This window comes from Hemiscyllium ocellatum, chromosome 4 (assembly GCF_020745735.1).
Source record: "Hemiscyllium ocellatum isolate sHemOce1 chromosome 4, sHemOce1.pat.X.cur, whole genome shotgun sequence".
Classification (NCBI taxonomy): domain Eukaryota; kingdom Metazoa; phylum Chordata; class Chondrichthyes; order Orectolobiformes; family Hemiscylliidae; genus Hemiscyllium; species Hemiscyllium ocellatum.
Window position 1 is genome coordinate 130,482,384 of NC_083404.1, and position 27,842 is coordinate 130,510,225.

Here is a 27,842-nt window from a genome sequence, read left to right on the forward strand (position 1 = left end):
GTTTGCACAGAAAAAGACATCGACACCAACCTGGAGAGCAAACGTACAATGGAAGGTACAAAGACAAAATTCGACAGCTGGTTGGTTTTAGCTAGGCAAATGGAGTGGTGTGCAAATGTGTTGCTGGTCAAAGCACAGCAGGCCAGGCAGCATCTCAGGAATAGAGAATTCGACGTTTCGAGCATAAGCCCTTCATCAGGAATAAGAGAGAGAGAGCCAAGCCGGCTGAGATAAAAGGTAGGGAGGAGGGACTAGGGGGAGGGGCGATGGAGGTGGGATAGGTGGAAGGAGGTCAAGGTGAGGGTGATAGGCCGGAGTGGGGTGGGGGCGGAGAGGTCAGGAAGAGGATTGCAGGTTAGGAGGGCGGTGCTGAGTTGAGGGAACCGACTGAGACAAGGTGGGGGGAGGGGAAATGAGGAAGCTGGAGAAATCTGAATTCATACCTTGTGGTTGGAGGGTTCCCAGGCGGAAGATGAGGCGCTCCTCCTCCAGCCGTCGTGTAGTTGTGTTCTGCCGGTGGAGGAGTCCAAGGACCTGCATGTCCTCGGTGGAGTGGGAGGGGGAGTTAAAGTGTTGAGCCACGGGGTGATTGGGTTGGTTGGTTCGGGCGGCCCAGAGGTGTTCTCTGAAGCGTTCCGCAAGTAAGCGGCCTGTCTCACCAATATAGAGGAGGCCACATCGGGTGCAGCGGATGCAATAGATGATGTGTGTGGAGGTACAGGTGAACTTGTGGCGGATATGGAAGGATCCCTTGGGGCCTTGGAGGGAAGTGAGTGTGGAGGTGTGGGCGCAAGTTTTACATTTCCTGCGGTTGCAGGGGAAGGTGCCGGGGGTGGAGGTTGGGTTGGTGGGGGGTGTGGATCTGACAAGGGAGTCACGAAGGGAGTGGTCCTTGCGGAACGCTGATAGGGGAGGGGAGGGAAATATATCCTTGGTGGTGGGGTCCGTTTGGAGGTGGCGGAAATGGCGGCGGATAATACGTTGTATGCGCAGGTTGGTGGGGTGGTAGGTGAGAACCAGTGGGGTTCTGTCTTGGTGGCGGTTGGAGGAGCGGGGCTCAAGGGCGGAGGAGCGGGAAGTGGAGGAGATGCGGTGGAGGGCATCGTCGATCACGTCTGGGGGGAATCTGCGGTCCTTGAAGAAGGAGGCCATCTGGGTTGTGCGGTGTTGGAATTGGTCCTCCTGGGAGCAGATGCGGCGGAGACGAAGGAATTGGGAATATGGGATGGCGTTTTTACAGGGGGCAGGGTGGGAGGAGGTGTAGTCCAGGTAGCTGTGGGAGTCAGTCGGTTTATAATAGATGTCTGTGTTGAGTCGGTCGCCCGAGATAGAAATGGAAAGGTCTAGGAAGGGGAGGGAGGAGTCTGAGACAGTCCAGGTGAATTTCAGGTCGGGATGGAAGGTGTTAGTAAAGTTGATGAACTGTTCAACCTCCTCGTGGGAGCACGAGGCAGCGCCGATACAGTCATCGATGTAGCGGAGGAAAAGGTGGGGGGTGGTGCCAGTGTAGTTGCGGAAGATGGACTGTTCCACATATCCTACGAAGAGGCAGGCATAGCTGGGGCCCATGCGGGTGCCCATGGCAACTCCTTTAGTTTGGAGGAAGTGGGAGGATTGAAAAGAGAAGTTATTCAGGGTGAGGACCAGTTCAGTCAGTCGAAGGAGGGTGTCAGTGGAAGGGTACTGGTTAGTGCGGCGGGAAAGGAAGAAGCGGAGGGCTTTGAGTCCTTCGTGATGGGGGATGGAGGTGTACAGGGACTGGATGTCCATAGTGAAAATAAGGCATTGGGGACCGGGGAAGCGAAAATCCTGGAGGAGGTGGAGGGCGTGGGTGGTGTCCCGAACGTAGGTGGGGAGTTCTTGGACTAAAGGGGACAGGACCGTGTCGAGGTATTGGGAGATGAGTTCGGTGGGGCAGGAGCAGGCTGAGACAATGGGTCGGCCGGGGCAGGCAGGTTTGTGGATTTTGGGCAGGAGGTAGAAACGGGCGGTGCGGGGTTGTGGGACTATGAGGTTGGAGGCGGTGGATGGGAGATCCCCTGAGGTGATGAGGTCCTGGATGGTCTGGGAGATGATGGTTTGGTGGTGGGAGGTGGGGTCGTGGTCAAGGGGGCGATAAGAGGAGGCGTCCGCGAGCTGGCGTTTGGCTTCAGCGGTGTACAGGTCAGTGCGCCAAACTACCACCGCGCCTCCCTTGTCTGCGGGTTTGATGGTGAGGTTGGGATTGGAGCGGAGGGAGTGGAGGGCTGCACGTTCTGAGGGTGAGAGGTTGGAGTGGGTGAGAGGGGTGGACAGGTTGAGTCGGTTGATGTCACGGCGGCAGTTGGCTATAAAGAGGTCGAGGGCGGGTAGGAGGCCTGCACGGGGTGTCCAGGTGGATGGGGTGTGTTGGAGGCGGGAGAAGGGGTCGTCAGAGGGTGGGCGGGAGTCTTGTTTGTGAAAGTAGGCACGGAGGCGAAGGCGGCGGAAGAATTGTTCAATATCTCGCCGCGTGTTGAACTCATTAATCCGAGGGCGTAGGGGAACGAAGGTGAGGCCCCTGCTGAGGACTGATCTTTCATCCTCAGAGAGGGGGAGATCTGGAGGGATGGTGAAAATCCGGCAGGGCTGGGAGCTAGGACCTGGTGTGGGACTGGAGCTGGAGCTGGGGCTGGGGGCGGGGTTAGGGGCGGGGACAGAGATCGAAGTAGGGGCGGAGTTAGATGTGGTGACGTTGCTCGACGTGGGGGCGGGGTCATGCGTCGTGACGGAAATAAGCGTGGGGGCGGGGTTACGTGAAGCGACGGGAGATGGCGTGGGGGCGGGGTTATGGGCGGGGTTATGCGTAGTGACGAAAGACGGCGTGGGGGCGGGGAAACCTGAGGATTTGTGCTCCTGCAGGTTAGTGATGTCAGTGGGGGCGGAAGTGGCTGCGTCGACGGCAACCGGAGGGGCGGAAATGGTTGCGGCGACGGAGGAGTGTGCTCGTTCAGGCTAAACTGGTAGGCAGAGCTAATGATTTATTTGCCACTCTGTCAAATGAGGGGTCAAGAGACTATGAAGAAGTTAAACAGGCTATTTTCAGTGCTTATGAATTGGTACCAGAAGCATATAGACAATGGTTAAGAAACATAAAGAAGGAACCAGGTCAGACTTATGTTGAGTTCAAAAGAATTAAACATAGTCGTTCTGATAGATGAGTGTGTGCTTTAAAAATAGATAGGACCTTTGAGGCTCCAAGAGAGATTATTCTGCTGGAGGAGTTTAAAAACACATTTCCAGAGATGGTAAGAATTCACGTGGAGGAACAGAAAGTTTAGGAAGTGAGAAGGGCAGCAGAATTAGCAGATGAGTACATGTTGGTGCATAAGGCAAGCTTACGGCTAAATTTCGTCCTGTGAGGGATAGAAGTTGGGAGAAGGGGAGATCCCACACAACAAAAACAAGAGTGGAGAATACTGGTAAAAATTTACCACTTGTTAAAGAAGCTCAAGAGGGTGAACAGGAGGTGAAAGAACTCAAGTGTTTTCACTGTAATGGAGTGGGACATGGAAAATTACAGTTCCGGTGGTTTCAGGACACTGGGAAATGATGTCTTCAATGCCAGAAAGGGGGACATGTAAAGTCACAGTGCTGGTTGTTAAAGAAAGGCACTGTGGGAAAGAAACTGTGGCAAAAGAAGATAAATGGTGACATCTTGCAAAATGTCTGGATTACAGAGGAGGAAGTGCTGGATGTCTTAAAATGGTTAAAAGTGGAAAAATCCCCAGGACCTGATCAGGTGTACCCAAGAACTCTGTAGGAAGCTAGAGAAGTGATTGCTGGGCCTCTTGCTGAGATATTTGTATCATCAATAGTCACAGGTGAGGTGTCGGAAGACTAGAGGTTGGCAAACTTGGTGCCACTGTTTAAGAAGGGCGGTAAAGACAAGTCAGGGAACTATAGACCGGTGAGCCTGACCTCGATGGTGGGCAAGTTGTTGGAGGGAATCCTGAGGGACAGGATGTTCATGTATTTGGAAAGGCAAGGACTGATTCGGGATAGTCAACATGGCTATGTGCGTTGGAAATCATGTCTCACAAACTTGATTGAGTTTTTTGAAGAAGTAACAAAGAAGATTGATGAGGGCAGAGCAGTAGATGTGATCTATATGGACTTCAGTAAGGCTTTCGACAAGGTTTCTCATGGGAGACTGATTAACAAGGTTAGATCTCATGGAATACAGGGAGAACTAGCCATTTGGATACAGAACTGGCTCAAAGGTAGAAGACAGAGGGTGGTGGTGGAGGGTTGTTTTTCAGACTGGAGGCCTGTGACCAGTGGAGTGCCACAAGGATCGATGCTGGGCCCTCTACTTTTTGTCATTTACATTACTGATTTGGATGCAAGCATAAGAGGTACAGTTAGTAAGTTTGCAGATGACACCAAAATTGGAGGTGTAGTGGACAGCGAAGAGAGTTACCTCAGATTACAACAGGATCTGGACCAGATGGGCCAATGGGCTGAGAAGTGGAAGATGGAGTTTAATTCAGATAATTGTGAGGTGCTGCATTTTGGGAAAGCAAATCTTAGCAGGACTTATACACTTAATGGTAAGGTCCTAGGGAGTGTTGCTGAACAAAGAGCCCTTGGAGTGCAGGTTCATAGCTCCTTGAAAGTGGAGTCGCAGGTAGATAGGATAGTGAAGAAGGCGTTTGGTATGCTTTCCTTTATTGGTCAGAGTATTGAGTACAGGAGTTGGGAGGTCATGTTGCGGCTGTACAGGACATTGGTTCGGCCACTGTTGGAATATTGCATGCAATTCTGGTCTCCTTCCTATCAGAAAGATGTTGTGAAACTTGAAAGAGTTCAGAAAAGATTTACAAGGATGTTGCCAGGGTTGGAGGATCTGTGCTATAGAGAGAGGCTGAACAGGCTGGGGCTGTTTTCCCTGGAGTGTTGGAGGTTGAGGGATGACCTTATAGAGGTTTATAAAATTATGAAGGGCATGGATAGGATAAATAGACAAAGTCTTTTCCTTGGGGTAGGGAGTCCAGAACTAGAGGGCATAGGTTTAGGTTGAGAGGGGAAAGATATGAAAGAGACCTAAGGGGCAACTTTTTCACACAGAGGGTGGTACATGTATGGAATAAGCTGCCAGAGGATGTGGTGGAGGCTGATACAATTGCAACATTTAAGAGGCATTTGGTTGGGTATATGAATAGGAAGGGTTTGGAGGGATATGGGCTGGGTGTTGGCAGGTGGGACTAGATTGGGTTGGGATATCTGGTCGGTGTGGACAGGTTGGACCGAAGGGTCTGTTTCCATGCTGTACATCTCTATGACTCTAAGAAGCTAAGCCAGTGGCATTAATGAAGATAGTAAAGGAAACCTCAGGAAGAGCCAAGTAGCTGTAGGAGAGTGCACAGCCTAGCAGCGACTGGGTATGGAGTTACTACAAAGAATTTGCTTCTGTGGGTAAAGTTTACTCAGAAAGAACACGGGGAGAAGGACAAGAGGTTATAATATTGAGAGATACAGGATCTAGCCAGTTGCTGATAGTAAGTGTTGAGCATATATGCACTCTTTCTGATCTGTGACCCGAGAGTGTGGTAATTTGTGGGATAGATGGGCAGGAATTTAGCATTGAAGGGCTTATGCCTGAAACGTCGAATTTCCTGTTCCTTGGATGCTGCCTGACCTGCTGCGCTTTTCCAGCAACACATTTTCAGCTGTGATCTCCAGCATCTGCAGACCTCATTTTTTACTTAAACTGAGGAGTTAAAACAGAAATATCCTGGTATTTTCCCAGACTGTGTGGAAACCAGATCCCACTATATAAGTTACAGCATGAAGCAAAAACTAAATGAGAGATGAAGGAGTTGAGATTCAGTTAGCAGATACCCTGTCTGACACCCTGTTTTGCAGAAAAAATCTGAATAGACAGAGGATCAGACAGAAGTGTTTAGTCCTGAAAGGCTAAGGGACTTGCAACAGCAAGACAAGATGATAAAAGTTATATATGTGAATGCGTACTCTGAAAAGGAGGCAGAGAATGTTCCTGACGGTTATTATCTGAAAGATAGAATCCTAAGACGGAAATGGAGACCATGGCAGGTTAGTGCAGAGGAGAAATGGGTTGAAGTGCACCAGATTGTATTGCATACACAGGCAGTGTTATGGGTAGCACATTAACTACCTGTAGGAGGTCACCTAGGGGAACGAAAGACTCAAACTAAGGTTCGAAAACATTTTCGCTGGCCTGGAATGCACAAAGATGTGATTGACTTTTGCCGTATGTGTCATATATGTCAAATGGTAGGTAAGCCACAGACGGTGATAAAACCCGCACCTTGTTGCCAATTCCCACATTTGAGAACCTTTCATGCAGATTATAATTGATTGTGTAGGCCCCCTCCCGAGAACTAAAAGTGGGAACCAGTACTTGCTAACCATAATGGATGTGTCTACTAGATTTCCGGAAGCAATTCCATTATGGAGTATCAAGGCAAAAAGGGTCATAGATGTGGTAGTAGCTTTATTCACATGGTATGGACTACCCAGAGAGATGTAGTCAGACCAAGGGTCAAATTTTACTGCTAGGCTGTTTAAGGAGGCTATAGATACCTTAGGTATACAGCACTTTAAATCCAATGTGGATCATCTTGAATCCCAGGGAGCTTTAGAAAGGTGACATCAGACCTTGAAGACCATGTTGAGAGCACAATGTCAGGATTACCGAATGATTGGGATTAAAGTATTGTTGTTTGCCATTAGAGATGCCCCAAATGAATCTACTCAGTTCACTCTCTTTGAGTTAATATTTGGGCATCAAGTGAGAGGCTCTTTGAGATTAATTAAAGAAAATTTCACAGGACCAAAGTCAGAGATCTCAAACTTAGATTATGTATTGAAGGTGAGGGAGAGATTAAATTGAGTGGTTGAGCTAGCTAAACAGTATCTAAAGAGGGCACAGCATAGAATGAAGCAGGTGGCAGATAAAAGCTCTGAGACTCGGACGTGTTCCCGAGGGGATGACGTGTTAGCACTGTTACCAATGATAGGAAATCCCTTCAAAGCCAGGTTTAGTGGTGCCTACCAAATTGAGAAATAGTTGAGTCAGCTGAACTATCTAGTAAAGATGCCAGATAGAAAAAAGTTATCGGGTATGTCATGTGAACATCTTGAAACCGTATTACATGAGAGAGAAAGAACTGGAGAAACGGGTGTTAGTTACAGCCCCGCAGAGTGAGGAATCAAATCCAGATGATGTGCATTTTGATGTGCCTCAGAATAGATTAAAAAATGAAGAGGAGTGGGATAGGTTAGTAAACTATCTGTCTCATGAGCAAAGAACGCAACTGAAAGCTTTGTTACTGCAGTATAAGGACATATGTAAGAATCAGATGGGGAGGACTAATGTTATTGTACATGTAGTAGATGTAGGGAATACTGCTTCGATAAAATAACACCCCTATCAGCTTAGTCCTTTTAAGAAAACCAGATAGCTCCAGAAGAAGGTGGAGGCCACACTCAATAAGGATATCATCGAACCGAGCCAAAGTGAGTAGAGTTCATCGATCGTCTTAGTTCCCAAACTGGATGGGACTCAACGATTCTGCGTGAATTATCGTAAGGTCAATGCCATTACAAAATTGGACTTGTATCCAATTTTGAGATTGGAGGACTGTATCGAGAAAGTCGAACAAGTAATTACATCACTAAGTTAGACTTACTGCATGGTTGCTGGCAGGTACCTTTATGAGAGATAGCGAAAGAAATTTCTGTGTTTGTAACTCCACATAGGCTATATCAATTTAAAGTGATGCCATTTGGAATGAAGAACACACCCACCACATTTCAAAGACTCATGAACCACTAAACCTGGCTTTGAAGGGATTTCCTATCATTGGTAACAGTGCTAACACGTCAGCCTCTCGGGAACACGCCTGAGTCTCAGAGCTTTTACCAGCTACCTGCTTCATGACTAACTGACACCTTTTTCTCCAGTTCTTTCTCTCTTGTGTAATACAGATTAACAAACTGTACAGTCTACTTGGATGATGTAAAGATCATTAGTAAGTCCTGGAAAGATCACATGGTGCAGATAGCAGAGCTCTTTGAATGACTACGAGAAGCAAAAACGGTAATAAATGTAAATAAAACTGAATTCGCAAAAGCAGAGTTGATGTTCTTGGAACATAACATTTGTCATGGAAGGTTGACCCCACAGAATACAAAGATGAAGGCTATTGAGGAATTTCCACCATCAACCTCAAAGAAAGAGGTGCTTTGATTTTTCGGACTCAGCAGATTCTATCAGAAGTTTGTTCCAAACCTCAGCAATGTAGTGGCACCGATAACCGATTTGCATTCAACCAGTTGAAATCATTATTAACCACCAAACCAGTTTTAGCTATGACATGGAGTAAATGTCTCCTGCTAATGGGCGACCGAATCAACACGGACATTTACTATAAACCGACTGACTCCCACAGCTACCTAGACTATCTCCTCCCTCCCTGCCCCCTGCCATCCCGTATTCCCAATTCCTTTGTCTCCACCGCATCTGCTCCCAGGAGGACCAGTTCCAATACTGTCCGGCCCAGATGGCCTCCTTCTTCAAGGACCGCAGTTTCCCCCCAGACGTGATCGACGATGCCCTCCACCGCATCTCCTCCACTTCCCGCTCCTCCGCCCTTGAGCCCCGCCCCTCCAACCGCCACCAGGACAGAAACCCACTGGTTCTCACCTACCACCCCACCAACCTCCGTATACAACGTATCATCCGCCGTCATTTCCGCCACCTCCAAACGGACCCCACCACCAGGGATATATTTCCCTCCCCTCCCCTATCAGCGTTCTGAAAAGACCACTCCCTCTGTGACTCCCTCGTCAGGTTCACACCCCCCACCAACCCAACCTCCACTCCCGGCACCTTCCCCTGCAACCGCAAGAAATGCAAAACTTGCGCCCACACATCCTCCCTTACTTCTCTCCAAGGCCCCAAGGGATCCTTCCATATCCGCCACAAATTCACCTGCACCTCCACACACATCATCTATTGCATCCGCTGCACCCGATGTGGCCTCCTCTATATTGGGGAGACAGGCTGCCTACTTGCGGAATGTTTCAGAGAACACCTCTGGGACACCTGGACCAACCAACCCAACCGCCCCGTGGCTCAACACTTTAACTCCCCCTCCCACTCCACCAAGGACATGCAGGTCCTTGGACTCCTCCATCGCCAGACCATAACAACACGACGGTTGGAGGAAGAGCGCTAGAAGGAAATGCTCCAGAAAAAGGTGAGTGGGAGAAGATACGTGTGGATCAAGAGGTCGACCTGCACTGAAACCAGTGGTGGAGTGACATCATGACCAACAGTGTGGAACAAAAGAAGCTAGCTGGTGAGTAGGATTAGTGAGTATTTTGAGTCTCTAAAGTAAATGCCAACTCTTTAGGTCTTCAGTTTTTCTTCTCTCTTTCCTTAAAAATTGTAGGTTAAGTATAAAATTAATACTGGTGATTTTATTTCATAAAAATGTTACAGTGAGCACCAGGAACACCAACTAGCCAAGAAACGACACGACCAGCTATCCTTATTAGCCACAAACTCAGATGTCAAGCAACATGAGTTCGACTGAGGCAACACTACTATTATAGGACAAGCCAAACAAAGAACAGCCAGGGAAATCCTAGAGGCATGGCACTCATCCACAGATTCAATCAATAAGCACATCGACCTGGACCCAATATACCGGCCACTGCAGTGGACAGCTGGAACTGACAACCGGAAGCGGCAGAGACAAACCACTATAAATGCCGGAGGAAACATCACAGAAGCGCTTCACAGGAGGGTCCCAAGCACTGAGGATGTCACCTAGACAGGGGACGAAACGTCTGCAACACAAATTCCCAGCCCGGCAAACAGAACTACAGCAACGAGCACCTGAGCTACAAATCTTCTCCCAAACTTTGAATGTTGCAGTAAATTTTAAAATGCAGGGAATCCAGAGTAATGCATTTATAAATTAATTCAATATGATACAGATGGCACGATGGGGGATATGTTAGTGTGGCAGTATGCAGAAACTGTTGGATACTAAGATGATCCAGACAGAACACATCTATAGCAAGCGTATGCAGCTTAAGGAACTTCAGATCCAAGTTGAGCCGTTGGAGTCTGAACTGCAGATGTCGTGCCACATCAGGGAGGGGGAAAGTTGCCACTTGGCTCCAGAGGGTGTCCACATGCCTCAGACTGGGTCATTCAAAACTGGTCTGTGATCAGGGACAGGAGGATGTAATTCCATCTGAGGCACAATCTCAGAATCAGACAGAGATGAGGAAGAATTTATTCTCTCGCAGGGTTGTGAATCTATGGAATTCTTCACCACAGACGATTGTAGAGGCTGGGTCATTAACTATATATAAGACTGTGATAGACAATTTTTAATCAGTAAGGAAATCAAGGGTAATGGGGAAAAGGCAGGAAAGTGGAGTTTAGGATTATCAGATCAACCTTGACCTCATCGAATGGCAGAGTGGAATTGATGAGCTGCATGGCTTACTTCAGTTCCTGTGTCTTATGGTCTGGTAGCGTTTGTGAAGAAAGAAATGGAGTTAACATTTCATATACAATGTGATCCTTATTTTCTCTTCCTATAGAAGCTGCCACATAGCTGGGTATCTCCAGTGCTTTGTGTTTTTATTTCTGACCTCCACCATTTATGACATCCTGCTTTTGTTTTGGGACTAATTGGATAGCAGTCCACTGGTCCATAGTCAGAGTGGCCTGAAGGGCCTCTATCTGTACAACATATTCCTTTGAATGTGAACAGTGTTAACCTACCTCAGTGAGACAAGCCAGACTCTCATCTTAGGAGAATTCCTGATGAAGAGCTTATACTCGAAGCATCGATTCTCCCGCTCCTTGGATACTGCCTGACTGGCTGTGCTTTTCCAGTATCACACTTTCGACTCTGATCTCCAGCATCTGCAGTGCTCACTTTCTCCCTCTCATTTTAGGAGCCAATTTACAGTATTTTAATGCTTATTTCCAATATTCTGTTTTATTTTTATTGCTGATATGAAGAGGGCTACATTTTATGGGGGTGATGTGCTATCCACTAGTAACCCAGGATATGAACTATACTTTAGTTACTTTTGATGAAACGTTCAACCTCCAATGAGAGTAAAGCACTAGAGGTAGACACAATAACTTGCATTGTTTTAAGATGACTGTAGAAACACAGTAAAAAATAGGAGCAAGTGTAGCCCATTTCACTCTTTGAATGTGTTCCATTATTCAACATAATATTGGCTGATCCTTTATCTCAATGTCATATTCTCACTTTCTTCCCATACCTCTTATTCTCTCTATAATTTAGGAATTTTTCTTTTTTTTTGACTATATTAAGTAACTTGACCTCCACAGCCTTCTGTGATAGACAATTCCACAGGTTTACTGAGCTTTGAGTGAAGAACTAAGTCCTAAATGTGGTTTACCTTCTGTCCTGAAACTGTGTCCCTGATTCGTGAACACCTCCCTACATCCTCCCTACATCCAGCCCTATTAGTATTTTATACGTTTCAATCAGATCATCTCTTATCCTTTGAACTCTAGTGCATACAATTGAAGTCGAACCAGTGGAACCGATCTTTCCTTTGCCATTCCCAAAGTTGAAAAAAAATCACACAAAACCAGGTTAAAGTCCAACAGGTTTATTTGGAAGCACTAGCTTTCAGAGTGCTGCTCCTTCATCAGGTAGTTGTGAAGTATAAGATCGTGAGACACAGAATTCATAGCAAACGTTTAGTGTGACGCAACTGAAATTATATACTAAAAAAGCCCTGCATTGTTGTTAAGTGTCTCATAGAGTCATAGAGTCATAGAGATGTACAGCATGGAAACAGACCCTTTGGTCCAACCCGTCTATGCAGACCAGATATCCCAACCCAATCTAGTCCCACCTGCCAGCACCCGGCCCATATCCCTCCAAACCCTTCCTATTCATATACCCATCCAAATGCCTCTTAAATGTTGCAATTGTACCAGTCTCCACCATATCCTCTGGCAGTTCATTCCATATACATACCACCCTCTGTGTGAAAAAGTTGTCCCTTAGGTCTCTTTTATATCTTTCCCCTCTCACCCTAAACCTATGCCCTCTAGTTCGGGAAAAGACTTTGTCTATTTATCCTATCCATGCCCCTCATAATTTTGTAAACCTCTATAAGGTCACCCCTCAGACTCCGACGCTCTAGGGAAAACAGCCCCAGCCTGTTCAGCCTCTCCCTGTAGCTCAGATCCTCCAAACGTGGCAACACCCTTGTAAGTCTTTTCTGAACTCTTTCAAGTTTCACAACAGCTTTCCGATAGGAAGGAGACCAGAATTGCATGCAATATTCCAACAGTGGCCTAACTAATGTCCTGTACAGCCGCAACATGACCTCCCAACTCCTGTACTCAATACTCTGACCAATAAAGGAAAGCATACCAAATGCCTTTTTCACTATCCTATCTACCTGCGACTCCACTTTCAAGGAGCTATGAACCTGCACTCCAAGGTCCCTTTGTTCAGCAACACTCCCTAGGACCTTACCATTAAGTGGATAAGTCCTGCTAAGGTTTGCTTTCCCAAAATGCAGCACTTCGCATTTATCTGAATTAAACTCCATCTGCCACTTCTCAGTCCATTGGCCCATCCGGTCCAGATCCTGTTGTAGTCTGAGGTAACTCATTTTGCTGTCCACTAATCTCAAATTTGGTGTCATCTGCAAACGTACTAACTGTACCTCTTATGCTCGCATCAAAATCATTTATGTAAATGACAAAAAGCAGAGGGCCCAGCACCGATCCTTGTGGCACTCCACTGGTCACAGGCCTCCAGTCTGAAAGACAACCCTCCACCACCACACTCTGTCTTCTACCTTTGAGCCAGTTCTGCATCCAAATGGCTAGTTCTCCCTATATTCCATGAGATCTAACCTTGCTAATCAGTCTCCCATTGGAAACCTTGTCGAACGCCTTACTGAAGTCCATATAGATCACATCTACTGCTCTGCCCTCATCAATCTTCTTTGTTACTTCTTCAAAAAACTCAAACATGATTTCCCATGCACATAGCCATGTTGACTATCCCAAATCAGTCCTTGCCTTTCCAAATACATGTACATCCTGTCCCTCAGGATTCCCTCCTGAGGTAAGGCTCACCAGTCTCACCACCTTTCTTAAACAGTGGCAACACGTTTGCCAAACTCCAGTCTTCCGGCACCTCATCTGTGACTATCGATGATACAAATATCTCAGCAAGAGACCCAGCAATCACTTCTTCTAGAGTTTCCTTCGGGTACACTGATCAGGTCCTGGGGATTTATCCACCTTTAATCATTTCAAGACATCCAGCACTTCCTCCTCTGTAATCTGGATATTTTGCAAGATGTCACCATCTATTTCCCTACAGTCTATATCTTCTATATCCTTTTCCACAGTAAATACTGATGCAAAGTATTCATTTAGTATCTCCTCCATTTTCTATGGCTCCACACAAAGGCCGCCTTGCTGATCTTTGAGGAGTCCTATTCTCTCCCTAGTTACCCTTTTGTCCTTAATATATTTGTAAAAAACCCTTTGGATTCTCCTTAGTTCTATTTGCCAAAGCTATCTCACGTCCCCATTTTGCCCTCCTGATTTCCCTCTTAAGTATACTCCTACTTCCTTTATACTCTTCTAAGGATTCACTCGATCTATCCTGTCTATACCTAACATATGTTTCCTCCTTTTTCTTAACCAAACCCTCAATTTCTTTCGTCATCCAGCATTCCCTATACCTATCAGTCTTCCCTTTCACCCTGACAGGAATATACTTTCTCTGGATTCTTGTTATCACATTTCTGAAGGCTTCCCATTTTCCAGCCGTCTTTTTACCTGCGAACATCTGCCTCCAATCAGCTTTCGAAAGTCCTTGCCTCATACCATCAAAATTGACCTTTCTCCAATTTGGAACTTCAACTTTTAGATCTGGTCTATCCTTTTCCATCACTATTTTAAAACAAATAGAATTATGGTAATTATGGAATCGAATTAAGCTTGTAAGAAGGCCTATGGTGTATTAGCGTTCATTAGCAGAGGGATTGAATTTAAGATTCGTGAGGTGATGTTGCAGCTGTACAGGACCTTGGTAAGGCCACATTTTGAGTACTGTGTGCAGTTTTGGTCGACTCACTTTAAGAAAGATGTGGAAGCTTTGGAGAAGGTGCAGAGGAGATTTACCAGGATGTTGCCTGAAATGTAGAATAGATCGTACGAGGATAGGTTGAGAGTGCTAGGCCTTTTCTCATTGGAACGGCGAAGGATGAGAGGTAACTTGATAGAGGTTTATAAGATGATCAGGGGAATAGATAGAGTGGACAGTCAGAGACTTTTTCCCCGAGTACAACAGAGTGTTACAAGGGGCCATAAATTCAAGGTGAAGGGTGGAAGGGATGGGGGGATGTCATGGGTAGGTTCTTTACCCAGAGAGTGGTGGGGGCATGGAATGCGCTGCCTGTGGGAGTGGCAGAGTCAGAATCATTGGTGACCTTTAAGCGGCAATTGGATAGTTACATGGATAGGTGCTTAAGCTAGGACAAATGTCCAGCACAACATCGTGGGCCGAAGGGCCTGTTCTGTGCTGTGTTGTTCTATGTTCTATGTTCTATGGTCTTGGCCCCAAAGTGCTCCCCCACTGACACATCAATCACCTGCCCTGCCTTATTTCCCAAGAGTAGGTCAAGTTTTGCACCTTCTCTAGTAGGTACATCCACAAACTGAATAAGAAAATTGTCTTGTACACACTTAAGAAATTCCTCTCCATCTAAACTTTTAACAGTATGGCAGTCCCAGTCGGTGTTTGGGAAATTAAAATCCCCCTACCATAATCACCCTATTATTCTTACAGAAAGCTGAGATCTCCTTACAAGTAAGTAATCTAAAAAAAAAGTATGTTTCTCAATTTCCCTCTGACTATTGGGGGGGTCTATAATACAATCCCAATAAGGTGATCATCCCTTTCTTATTTCTCAGTTCCACCCAAATAACTTCCCTGGATGTATTTCTGGGAATATCCTCCCTCAGCCATGTTTCCGTAATTGCTATGATATCCCAGTCCCATGTTCCTAACCATGCCCTGAGTTCATCTGCCTTCCCTGTTAGGCCCCTTGCATTGAAATAAATGCAGTTTAATTTATTAGTCCTACCTTGTTTTTGCCTGCTCTGACTGTTTGACTCACATCTGTTCACTGCTGTACCCATCTCACATCAATTTCTTTCCTCACTATCTCCCTGGGTCCCACCTCCCCACCTTACTAGTTTAAATCCTCCCAAGTAGTTCTAGCAAATTTCCCTGCCAGTATATTAGTCCCCTTCCAATTTAGGTGCAATCTGTCCTTCTTGTACAGGTCACTTCTACCCCAAAAGAGATTTCAATGGTCCAAAAATGTGAATCCTTCTCCCATACACCAGCTCCTCAGCCATGCATTCATCTGCTCTATCCTACTATTCCTGCCCTCACTAGCTTGTAGCACTGGGAGTAATCCAAATATTATTACCCTTGGGAACCTCCTTTTTAGATTTCTACGTAACTTTCTGTAATCTCCCTTCAGAATCTCAACTTTTTCCCTTCCAGTGTCATTGGTTCCAATGTGGACAATAACCTCCTGCTGGCCCCTCTCCCCCGTGAGAACATTCTCTAAGACATCCTTGATCCTGGCACCAGGGAAACGACACACCATTCTGCTTTTTCTCTGCTGGCCACAGAAACGTCTGTCTGTACCTCTGACTACAGAATCCCCAAACACAATGGATCTCTTGGAAGCTGACATACCCCTCGTTGCATTAGAGCCAGTCTCAATACCAGAAACTTGGCTGTTTGTGCTACGTTCCCCTGAGAATCCATCACCCCCTACATTTCCCAAAACAGCATACCTGATGGAAATGGGTATATCTTCAAAAGACTCCTGCACTAGCTGCCTACCTCTCTCACCCTTCCTGGAGTTAACCCATCTATGTGACTGTATCTGAGACTTCCCCTTCCTAGAATTGCCATCCATCACATACTGTTGCTGTTGCTTCTATCTGTCTCTCCAACCGATCCACTCGATCTGATAAGATTCATATCCAACAGCATTTATGGCAGATATAATCCGTAGTAACCCTTAAACTCTCTTTAAACTCCCACATCTGACAAGAAGTACATGTCACTGCAAAGGCCATTTTTGCTCCTTCACATTCTACAGACCCAGAAAATAACACCACCTTATTCCTCTACAAACACATCCTCAGGTTAAATTAATAGTATGGCTTATATTTTAAGTTTAATCAAGAGACTTATCTCTCATCTTTTAGAATTACCATGTTGGTTTCAGTTCTTTCATATGTAAATCCCAGAACTTATTTTAAACTTGCATTTTCAAGTGAACTTTAACAATAGGTGCCATGTCAGCTCAGATAATGCATTGATGGTGTAAGGCAAAGGTCTGTCTGTCTGTTTCCCAATGTTCAGACTGATTCTATTTCTAAAAAAGGGAATTTAAAGAATCTTACATGTACTAATGCAGTTTATGAGCAAAATAAAATGAAATTCTGCAAGTACAAATTCACCCCACGAACGTATATGCATGTGTGTGCATGTGTGTGTGTGTGTGTGTGTGTGTGTGTTGGGGGATATGAATGTCTGTGAGAGAGTGTGTGCATGTGTATGAATGTGAGCCTAAATGCGCACAAGTCTGTGAGAGGGTATATATGTGGGTGTGAGTGTGGGAGGTCTGTATGTATGAGCATATGAGAGAGAGCAGCATGGATGGATTGGACCGTAGGGTCTGTTTCCATGCTGTACATCTCTATGACTCTATGGCTCTATGAGAGAAGGTCTGTGCGAGTCATAGCATCATAGAGTCATAGAGATGTACAGCATGGAAACAGACCCTTCGGTCCAACCCGTCCATGCCGACCAGATTTCCCAACTCAATCTAGTCCCACCTGCCAGCACCCGGCCCATATCCCTCCAAACCCTTCCTATTCATATACCCATCCAGATGCCTTTTAAATGTTGCAATTGTACCAGCCTCCACCACTTCCTCTGACAGCTCATTCCATACATGTACCACCCTCTGCATGAAAAAGTTGCCCCTTAGGCCTCTTTTATATCTTTCCCCTCTCAATCTAAACCTATGTCCTCTAATTCTGTACTCCCTACCCCAAGGAAGAGACGTTGTCTATTTATCCTGTCCATGCCCCTCATGATTTTATAAACCTCTATAAAGTCACCCCTCAGCCTCCTACACTCCAGGGAAAACAGCCCCAGCCTATTCAGCCTCTCCCTATAGCTCAAATCCCTCAACCCTGGCAACATCCTTGTAAATCTTTTCTGAACTCTTTCAAGTTTCACATCATCTTTCCAATAGGAAGGAGGCCAGAATTGCACGCAATATTCCAACAGTGGCCTAACCAATGTCCTGTACAGCTGCAATATGACCTCCCAACTCCTGTACTCAATACTCTGACCAATAAAGGAAAGCATATCAAACGCCTTCTTCACTATCCTATCTACCTATGATTCCACTTTCAAGGAGCTATGAACCTGCACTCCAAGGTCCCTTTGCTCAGCAACACTTCCTAGGATCTTACCATTAAGTGTATAACTCCTGCTAAGGTCCAGCACCTCACATTTACCTCAATTGAACTCCATTGCCACTTCTCAGTCCATTGGCCCATCTGATCAAGATCCCGTTGTAATCTGAAGTAACCTTCTTTACTGTCCACTACATCTCCAATTTTGGTGTAATCTGCAAACTTACCAACTATACCTCTTATGCTCACATCCCAATCATTTATGTAAATGATGAAAAGTAGTAGACCCAGCATCAAACCTTGTGGCACTCCACTGGTCACAGGCCTCCAGTCTGAAAAACAACCCTCCAGCACCACCCTTTGAGCCAGTTCTGTATCCAAATGGCTAGTTCTCCCTGTATTCTGTGAGCTATAAACTTGCTAACCAGTCTCCCATGGGGAACCTTGTCGAACTCCTTACTGAAGTCTATATAGATCACATCTAACGGTCAGCCCTCATCAACCCTCTTGGGGCGGCACAGTGGCACAGTGGTTAGCACTGCTGCCTCATAGCGCCAGAGAACCGGGTTCAATTCCCGCCTCAGGCAACTGCCTGTGGAGTTTGCTCATTCTCCCTGTGTCTGCGTGGGTTTCCTCCAGGTGCTCCGGTTTCCTCCCACACACACAAAAATGTGCACGTTAGGTGAATTGGCTATGCTAAATTGCCCGTAGTATTAGGGAAATGGGTCTGGGTGGGTTGCTCTTCGGAGGGTCGGTGTAGACTTGTTGGGCTGAAGGGCCTGTTTCCACACTGTAAGTAATCTATTCTAATCTAATCTAAAGTTTGTGAAACATAATTTCCCATGCATAAAGTCATGTTGACTATCCCTAATCAGTCCTTGCCTTTCCAAATACATGTACATCCTGTCCCTCAGGATTCCCTCCAACAACTTGCCCACCACCGACATCAGGCTCACTGGTCTATAGTTCCCTGGCTTGTCCTTACCACCTTTCTTAAACAGTGGCACCATGTTAGCCAACCTCTAGTCTTCTGGCACCTCATCTGTGACTATCGATGATACAAATATCTCAGTAAAAGGCCCAGCAATCACCTTCCTAGCTTTCCAAAGAATTCTAGGGTACACCTGATCAGGTCTTGAGGACTTATTCACTTTTACGCGTTTCAAGACATCCAGCACTTCCTCCTCTGTGATATGGACATTTGTTTGTATGGGTCTGTTGGAGTGTGTGTGTGTGTGTGTGTGTGTGTGTGTGTGGGTGGAGGGGGGGGGGTTGGTTGTGAGTGTCTGTGAGAAAGAGTGTGTATGTGCATATGTATGAGTGTAAAGGGGTATAAGTTTGTGAGAGGGTGCGTGTGTGGGTGTGAATGTGAGCACTGTTTGTGTGTGAGCGTATGAAAGAGAGCTTGTGTATGAGAGAAGGTCTACATGTGTGTATGGGTCTGAAGGAGTGTGTGTGTGCACGCATTTGTGTATGTGTGTGTGTGTGAGAGAGAGAGAGTGTGTAGTGCAGTGGGGTCACCTGTGGTGTGACATTAACCCAATGTCCTGGTTGAGGCCAACCTTATGGCTATCAACTTGGCTATCAGCCTCTGCTCGCCCACTTTGCATTGCTGCCTGTCCCGAAGTCCGCTTTGGAGGATGGTTACCTGAAGGTCTGAGGTTGAATGTCCCAGACCGCTGAAGTGTTCGCCAACTGAGAGGAAACATTCCTGGCTGGTGATTGCTGTGCGGTGTCCATTCATCTGTTGCCTTAGCCTCTGCTAGGTCTTAAGAAACCAAGACCTATAAATAGAGAGGTGGGACATACCACTAGCGCTTCACCAGAGACTCTTACTAATGATGTTACGTAGTCATAGTGACAAAACATCTGAAACCAAACTTCCAGCTCTGATAGCTTGCATACTTATCATCAATCTGAGCTACAAATCTTATCAAAAAAATCCAATATCAGCCGAGTGAACTTCTGTTGTACTCTGTCAAAGTCTGTATTCTGCTGCCTCTGCACTCGGGCCCACTTTTTCAAACAAGACTCCTGCCCATCCACTGAGGATGCCTTCTCTCACCTCCAACACACCCTATTTACCTGGTCATCCTGTGCTGGCCTGTTACCTGCTTTTGACTTCTTCATTTCTAACTGCCGCCATGACATTGACCTCCTCAACTTGTCCACACCCCTCACTCACTCTAACCTCCCGTCCTCACAACACACAGCTCTTCACTCCCTCTGCTCCAACCCCAACCTCACCATCAAACCAGCAGACAAGTGGGGGCACTGTGGTAGTTTGGTGAACCACCCTATACACCACTGAAGCCAGGTACCAACTTGCGGACATCCAACAGAAATTTACCCGTACCTCCACTAAAGTCATTATTGTATCTGTTGCATCCGATGTGATCTTCTCTACATCTGGGAAATAAGACGCCAATTTATGGATCATTTCAGAGAACATCTTTGGGACACCTGCACCAACCAACCCTACGGCTCCGTGGCTGAACACTTCAACTTCCCCTCCCACTCCACCAAGGACATCCAAGTCCTGGGCCTCCTCCATTGCCAAACCCTAACCACGCAAACCCTGGAGGAAGAACTCCTCATCTTCCGCCTTGGGACCCAACAACAACACAAGGAGTACTGTGGATATCACCAGTTTCCTCATTTCCCCTCCCCCCACCTTATCCTAATCCCAAGCCTCCAATTCAACACAGCCCTCTTGACCTGTCCATCGTCTTTCCCACCTATCCTCTCCACTTTCCTCTCTGACCTATCACCTCCTCCATCACCTTCATCTACCTATCACATTCTCAGCTACCTTACCCCCAGCCCCACCCCCCCTCCCATTTATCTCTCAGCCCCACCCACCCCCAGCCACAAGCCTCACTGTTGATGAAGAGCTTATGTCCGAAACATTGATTCTCCTGCTCCTCGGATGCTGCCTTATGTGATGTGCTTTTCCAGCACCACACTCTGTCAAAGGCAAGAATGGATAGGAGACCAACACTGCATGCGAAACTCCAATGTGTGGTGTTGCTAAGGCTCTGTGTAACTGCAATAAAACTTCTCTACTTCTGAACTCAAATCCTCTTGCAATAAAGGCCTATATACCATTTGCCTTCCTAACTGCATGCTGCACCTGCCTACTTACTTTCATTGATTAGTGTACAAGAACACTCAGATCCCTTTCAGCATTCACATTTCCCAAAGTATCATAATTTAAATAATACATTTCCCTTCTGATTTTTACGCCAAATCACATTTCACCATGTTGTACTGCATCTACTGTGTTTGCCTACTCAATCAACTTGTCAAAATTAGTTTGAGGCCTCCTTGCATCCTCCTCATAAGTCACAATCATCAACAAACTTGTATTTGGTTCTAATCTAGGTCATTTATATAGATTGTAAAATGGCTGGGGCCAAGTACTGGTCTTTGTAGTACACCACCAGTCACTGCCTACACTTGGAAAAGATGCATTTATTTCTACACTTTGTCTCCTATCTGTCAAACAATTCTTGATCCATACTAATATCCCACGTGCTTTAACTTAGCTCACTAACCTCTTATGAAGCATCTTATGAAAAGACTTTTGAACATCTAAATACATGGTTCTATTCTACCAGTTACGTCTCAAAAAACTCTAGTAGATTTATAAAGCATGATTTGCCTTTATAATCCCACGCTAGCCATATCCTACCCTGTAAATGCTTTCCAAATGTTCTTTGATCACATGTTTTATAATAGACTCTAGCATTTTCCCCTGACTGATGTTAGGCTAAATCATTAGTAATTTTTTTTTTCTTTCTCTCTGCCCCACCTTTTTTAAAGTAGCGTGGTTTCATTTTTCACCTCCAAACTGTAGGAATTTCTTATCGATTTATCTACTGATTTATTGTTGTCACATGTACTGAAATACAGTGAAAAGGGTTGTTTTGCGTGATATATAGGCAGACCGTACCATATAAAGTGCATCAGGGTAGCAGATCAGAGTGCAGAATATGGTGTTACAGCTGCAGAGAAGGTGCACAGAAAGAGATCAGAATTCACACTTAAGAGATCTGTTCACAAGTCTGATAATAGCAGGGAGGAAGCTGCTGTTTAATCTATTCATACATGCATTCAAACTTTTATATCTTCTGCCCGATGGAAGACAGTGGAAGCGAAGATAAGTGTGGCTTTGATTATGTTGTTGCTTTCTAGAGGCAGCAGAAAGTATAGATGGAGTCAATGGATGGAAGGGTGGGCTGTGTGATGGACTGGGCTGTGTTTGCCACTCTCTGTAGTTGGAAGATGATCAGCAATACATTTAATATTTCGAAGGCCTTGTCCTTTAGTTCTCTGGGTTGTAGATTATCAGGCTCTGGTGCTTTGTCAGCCTTTAACATCTTTAATTTCACCAGCACCATTTTCTGACTAGTACTTTCTTCAATTTTACCCTCTCACCAGATCCGTGGTTTGCTAACATTTCTGGGAGCTTATTCCTGTCCTCTTTTATGAAGACAAAACCAAAGTTTGTTCTATATTTCTGCCAGTTCTTTGTTTCCCATTATAAGCTTCCTGGTTCTGACTGTAAGGGACCAACATTTGTCTTTCCTAATCTTTTTCTCTAAACATATTTATAGACTTTCACGGTCAGTTTCTCTGTTTCCTGTAAATTTACTCTCATTTTCTATTTTCTCTTGTTGGATCAAACTTTTTCTTCTCTTTTGCTGAATTCTAAAATACTTCTAATTCTCAGGCTTGCTGGGGTTTTTTCCTGGTAATTAAATCATCCAATGAGTTTTAGAGTAAACATTTCTTATGATGCTGTCTGTTTTATATTGTTAGTTAACTCTGCTGTGTTGAATCTTGATAAATTATGCACACAAATACAGCCCCTTTCAGCACTTCCCAGATCTCAAGGACCCTGACCCAGGTACCTTACACTGAACATAACACCCAGCATGTCTGTATATTCTTCTTGGATAAACTCACGTTATAGGGAGCTTAACTGATAGCACAATTGAAGATTTAAATATATCAGGAATGTCTAGACATGCTGGAGCTTTTATCTTTGCAAAAGGGACATCTGAGAGCCAACATTAGGCCTATAAAATTGTGAACGCTTATTGTTCCCACATGGAGTAAACTCCTCTGTTAATTTAAACCGGACACAGAGAAGATTCACTTCGTGCTGTAATCTGTTAAAATTCAAAAGGCAAAAGACAATCCCAGGGGTCACTATTTAAAGTAAAAATTAACAACTTTATTCTTGAAGTCCAACAGAGAATATTAAAACCAACAACTATTTACATCTCCTTTCTCTTAAACCTACCTTTTACATCCCACTCTACAATAACAGTTTGAAAGAAGTCCCAATTAAGATTTACAAAAATAATTCAACTTTCAAAACCAGTCAGCTGTCAAATCTTCTCCTTGTATCATCTTCTGCATATTTTCCTCTGTCATCTTTTTGATGTTCTGCTGCGCAAACTTCTTATAGACAGGTACCTTTCAGAGAGCTGTTCTGTAGGCAGTCTGTACTTGGTGGCTTGACAGTTTTCCCACTAACTGTTCAAAATGTCCAATTTTACACCCCAAAACATTGGATCATTTCATTGATTTTAATATTACCAAAATACTAAATTCAACTTTGATTTGGATTTTGGTATCTTGGGTATAATTTAAACTGATGGGTCAAATTTGAACTTGTTTTTGTATCATGGCAACCCATCTGTTGCTATTTGTTTCAACCAAGTTTGCATTTTTACCTTGTTCATTATTCTCTCTGCCTCTCTAAATCCATGCCAGCTTCCAGTCTCTCTTAAAGGTACAGTACATATCTACACCTTCATAACATTATGATAAAGCAGAAAGAATGAAAACATGCTGAATTTTATGGAAATGGCAGGGGTTTGGGTACACTTCTTCAACCGTGGACACTCCTGTATCCCTTCTTTTCGGAAAGGCCCAGTCACCTTGTGCCAGTGGACCTGCCTCTGCCATTAAGGACCTCCATTTAGGGGGGTGGAATCCTGCCTGCTCAGAGCTGTAGGGCAAGGGGGAGACAATGGCCTAATGTTATCCTTGCTAAACTATTAATCTAGAAACTCAGCTAATGTTCTGGGGACCAGAGTTCAAATCCTGCCATGGTAGATGAATTTGATAAAGAATGTGGAATTAAGGGTCTAATGAGGACCGTGAAACTACTGCCAATTGTTGTAAAAACTCATCTCGTTCACTAATATGCTTGAGGGAAGGAAATCTGTCATCGTGAACTGGTCTGGCCTACATGTGACTCCAGACTTAACAGCAATGTGGTTGACTTAATTGTCCTCTGGGCAAGATGGGCAATAAATGCTGACCTAACAAGAAATGCCCACATGCCATAATTGAATTAATAAAAACTGAAGCTGGGTACCAGCTATTCTAGACTCATCAGCACCACCAGAAGAGCAGTGGTTTCGAAAGGTATGACACCCACCTGAGGGCCAAGAAACAGAAAGCACCCAGGTACAGCATGGCAAGAGGGAGGTCTCAGGCTGGGGTTTGTGGGTGATGTTTGAACAAGGGGCTTGGATTAGCAGCAAGGGGCAGGGAGGTGGTTTACAGCGGGCATTAATGAATAATTAATTTTCCAGTTAAGGGCATCAAAGTGTGGTGGGCTAGAAAGGGTGTTCTCAGGCAGCTCCACCACAGACTTAACCTTGGAGACAGGAAAGTGACAGATCAACAGGTTGATTAATGACACCCCATCATTAAAACTGCCAAAGGGAAGGGTACAAGACTGTGCTCAGTGTTGTGGGGATCACCATTGGCGTAAGTACAAGATAGGCGAAAGTGAGGACTGCAGATGCTGGAGATTAGAATTTAGAGCGTGGTGCTGGAAAAGCACAGCATTCAGGCAGCATCTGAGAAACAGGAAAATCGATGTTTCAGGAAAATCAGGAATTCCTGATGAAGGGCTTTTGTCGATTTTCCTGCTCCTCGTAAGTACAAGATAATCAATAAATCTAACAGGGATGCAATGAGGGGATTCATTGCGAAGCAAGGGGGTCAAATTTGAAAAAGGGGAATTATGGAAACATGAGTTACAAGTTGTCTGAGCTGGACTGGGGAAAATACATTAAAAGCCTGACTGTGCATTGGCAGTGGATAGTCTTTAAAGAACTGTAAGATGACTTACTGAAGCGAGATGTTTCTTCAAGGTGCAAAATCTGAAAAAAACTTCAGAAAGAAGTTCAGGATTGCATAAGGAAAAGCTTGTAGAGTGGCCAGATATATCAGTACATCTGAGGTTTGGGCGAATTTAGAATACAGCAAAATAGGACCCAAGATTCTGATAATGAAAAGGAGATTAGAACAGGGATGCAATCTCATAAAAAACATAAAATGATCCCGAAAGCTTCCTTAGGTAATGTAAAAATGCAACATTTGGCAAAAACAAATGTGGATCCGTCACAAGCAGAGCCAGGAAAAATGATAATGAGAACAGAAAAAAACGGAAGGCAAGCTAATGGGCGCCACGGTGGTACAGTGGTTAGCACTGCTGCCTCACAGCGCCTGAGACCTGGGTTCAATTCTCGACTCAGGCGACTGACTGTGTGGAGTTTGCACGTTCTCCCCATGTCTGCGTGGGTTTCCTCCGGGTGCTCCGGTTTCCTCCCACAGTCACAAAGATGTGCGGGTCAGGTGAATTGGCCAAGCTAAATTGCCCGTAGTGTTAGGTAAGGGGTAAATATAGGGGTATGGGTGGGTTGCGCTTCGGCGGGTCGGTGTGGACTTGTTGGGCCGAAGGGCCTGTTTCCACACTGTAAGTAATCTAATCTAATCTAATTGATTAATTTGTGAAAATTTTCACTGAGGAAAGTACAAATAGCCTCCCAGAAAGTAGACATCCAAGCAGCTAGAGAGAATGAAGAGTTTAAAGGAAATTAGTATTATTAAGAAGATTGCACTGGAGAAATTAATGAGACTGAATAAATTCCCAGAACCTGCTGGTTTGGATCATATTGAATGGCAGGACAGGTTTGATGGGAGGAATGACCTACTTCTGTTCCTCTGTTTCTATGAATTCAGTCTTCGTTGTTAGAATGTTAAGATTTTCATCACATGGAGTGGTCGAGATGAAGATAAGCAGAGTTCAGTCAGAGTTGCCATTACTAAATCTCTGTGCTTTCTGACTCAGCGTCAGACTGCCTGAATTCTGGAGATTAGCTCATCCTGGTCATCAGTAGGTTCAGATGCCTGCTTACTCAGTGATAGTAGATGCTTTGCTGCACAGAGTTATAACATGTGTCTCGGCTTGTCTCCAGCCGTTCAAATAAAGTACATATTTAGATATGTTTTGGATAGTTCAGAAAGTTTGACTAATATGGATGTGAGTCGAGCGTGTGGTGCTGGAAAAGCACAGCCAGTCAGGCAACATCTGAGGAAGCTGAAAATGTGTTGCTGGTCAAAGCACAGCAGACCAGGCAGCATCTCAGGAATAGGGAATTCGACGTTTCGAGCATAAGCCCTTCATCAGGAATGAGAGAGAGTAGCTAAGCAGGCTAAGATAAAAGGTAGGGAGGAGGGACTTGGGGGAAGGGCGATGGAGGTGGGATAGGTGGAAGGAGGTCAAGGTGAGGGTGATAGGCCGGAGTGGGGTGGGGGCGGAGAGGTCAGGAAGGAGATTGCAGGTTAGGAGGGCGGTGCTGAGTTGAGGGAACCGACTGAGAGAAGGTGGGGGGAGGGGAAATGAGGAAACTGGAGAAATCTGAATTCATACCTTGTGGTTGGAGGGTTCCCAGGCGGAAGATGAGGCGCTCCTCCTCCAGCCGTCGTATTGTTATGTTCTGCCGGTGGAGGAGTCCAAGGACCTGCATGTCCTCGGTGGAGTGGGAGGGAGAGTTAAAGTGTTGAGCCACGGGGTGGTTGGGTTGGTTGGTCCGGGCGGCCCAGAGGTGTTCTCTGAAGCGTTCCGCAAGTAAGCGGCCTGTCTCCCCAATATAGAGGAGGCCACATCGGGTGCAGCGGATGCAATAGATGATGTGTGTGGAGGTACAGGTGAACTTGTGGTGGATATGGAAGGATCCCTTGGGGCCTTGGAGGGAAGTGAGTGTGGAGGTGTGGGCGCAAGTTTTACATTTCCTGCGGTTGCAGGAGAAAGTGCCGGGGGTGGAGGTTGGGTTGGTGGGGGGTGTGGATCTGATGAGGGAGTCACGAAGGGAGTGGTCCTTGCGGAACACTGATAGGGGAGGGGAGGGAAATATATCCTTGGTGGTGGGGTCCGTTTGGAGGTGGCGGAAATGACGGCGGATGATACGTTGTATGCGGAGGTTGGTGGGGTGGTAGGTGAGGACCAGTGGGGTTCTGTCTTGGTGGCGGTTGGAGGAGCGGGGCTCAAGGGCGGAGGAGTGGGAAGTGGAGGAGATGCGGTGGAGGGCATCGTCGATCACGTCTGGGGGGAATCTGCGGTCCTTGAAGAAGGAGGCCATCTGGGCTGTGCGGTGTTGGAACTGGTCCTCCTGGGAGCAGATGCGGCGGAGACGAAGGAATTGGGAATATGGGATGGAGTTTTTGCAGGGGGCAGGGTGGGAGGAGGTGTAGTCCAGGTAGCTGTGGGAGTCAGTCGGTTTATAGTAGATGTCTGTGTTGAGTCGGTCGCCCGAGATAGAGATGGAAAGGTCTAGGAAGGGGAGGGAGGAGTCTGAGACAGTCCAGGTGAATTTAAGGTCAGGATGGAAGGTGTTAGTAAAGTTGATGAACTGTTCAACTTCCTCGTGGGAGCACGAGGCAGCGCTGATACAGTCATCGATGTAGCGGAGGAAAAGGTGGGGGGTGGTGCCAGTGTAGTTGCGGAAGATGGACTGTTCCACATATCCTACGAAGAGGCAGGCATAGCTGGGGCCCATGCGGGTGCCCATGGCAACTCCTTTAGTTTGGAGGAAGTGGGAGGATTGAAAAGAGAAGTTATTCAGGGTGAGGACCAGTTCCCAACATCTGAGGAACAAAAGAATCGATGTTTCGGGCATAAGCTCTTTGTCAGGAATTCCTGATGAAGAGCTTATGCTCGGAGGATTGATTCTCCTGCTCCTTGCATGCTGCCTGACCGGCTGTGCTTTTTCAGCACTACACTCTCGACTCTGATCTCCAGCATCTGCAGTCCCTCACTTTCTCCTAATATGGACATGAGGCTGACGGCTTGTGTAAGCGAGCTGCTTGCCTCCACGAGGACTCTCGAATCATTTTCATGGCTTGGGACCCTTTGTGGGCGGCACGGTGGCACAGTGGTTAGCACTGCTGCCTCACA

General features: G+C 45.8%; 1 protein-coding gene across 1 annotated transcript in view; it reads left to right on the forward strand.

The window, feature by feature from the left end:
- The first annotated feature begins 2,902 nt into the window (after positions 1-2,902).
- LOC132815519 (leucine-rich glioma-inactivated protein 1-like) overlaps positions 2,903-27,842 on the forward strand; it is a 56,755-nt gene continuing 31,815 nt past the window's right edge. The window contains exon 1 of the mRNA XM_060824512.1: positions 2,903-2,981. The gene's annotated coding sequence lies outside the window, so the exon portion shown is untranslated. The remainder of the gene's footprint in view (positions 2,982-27,842) is intronic.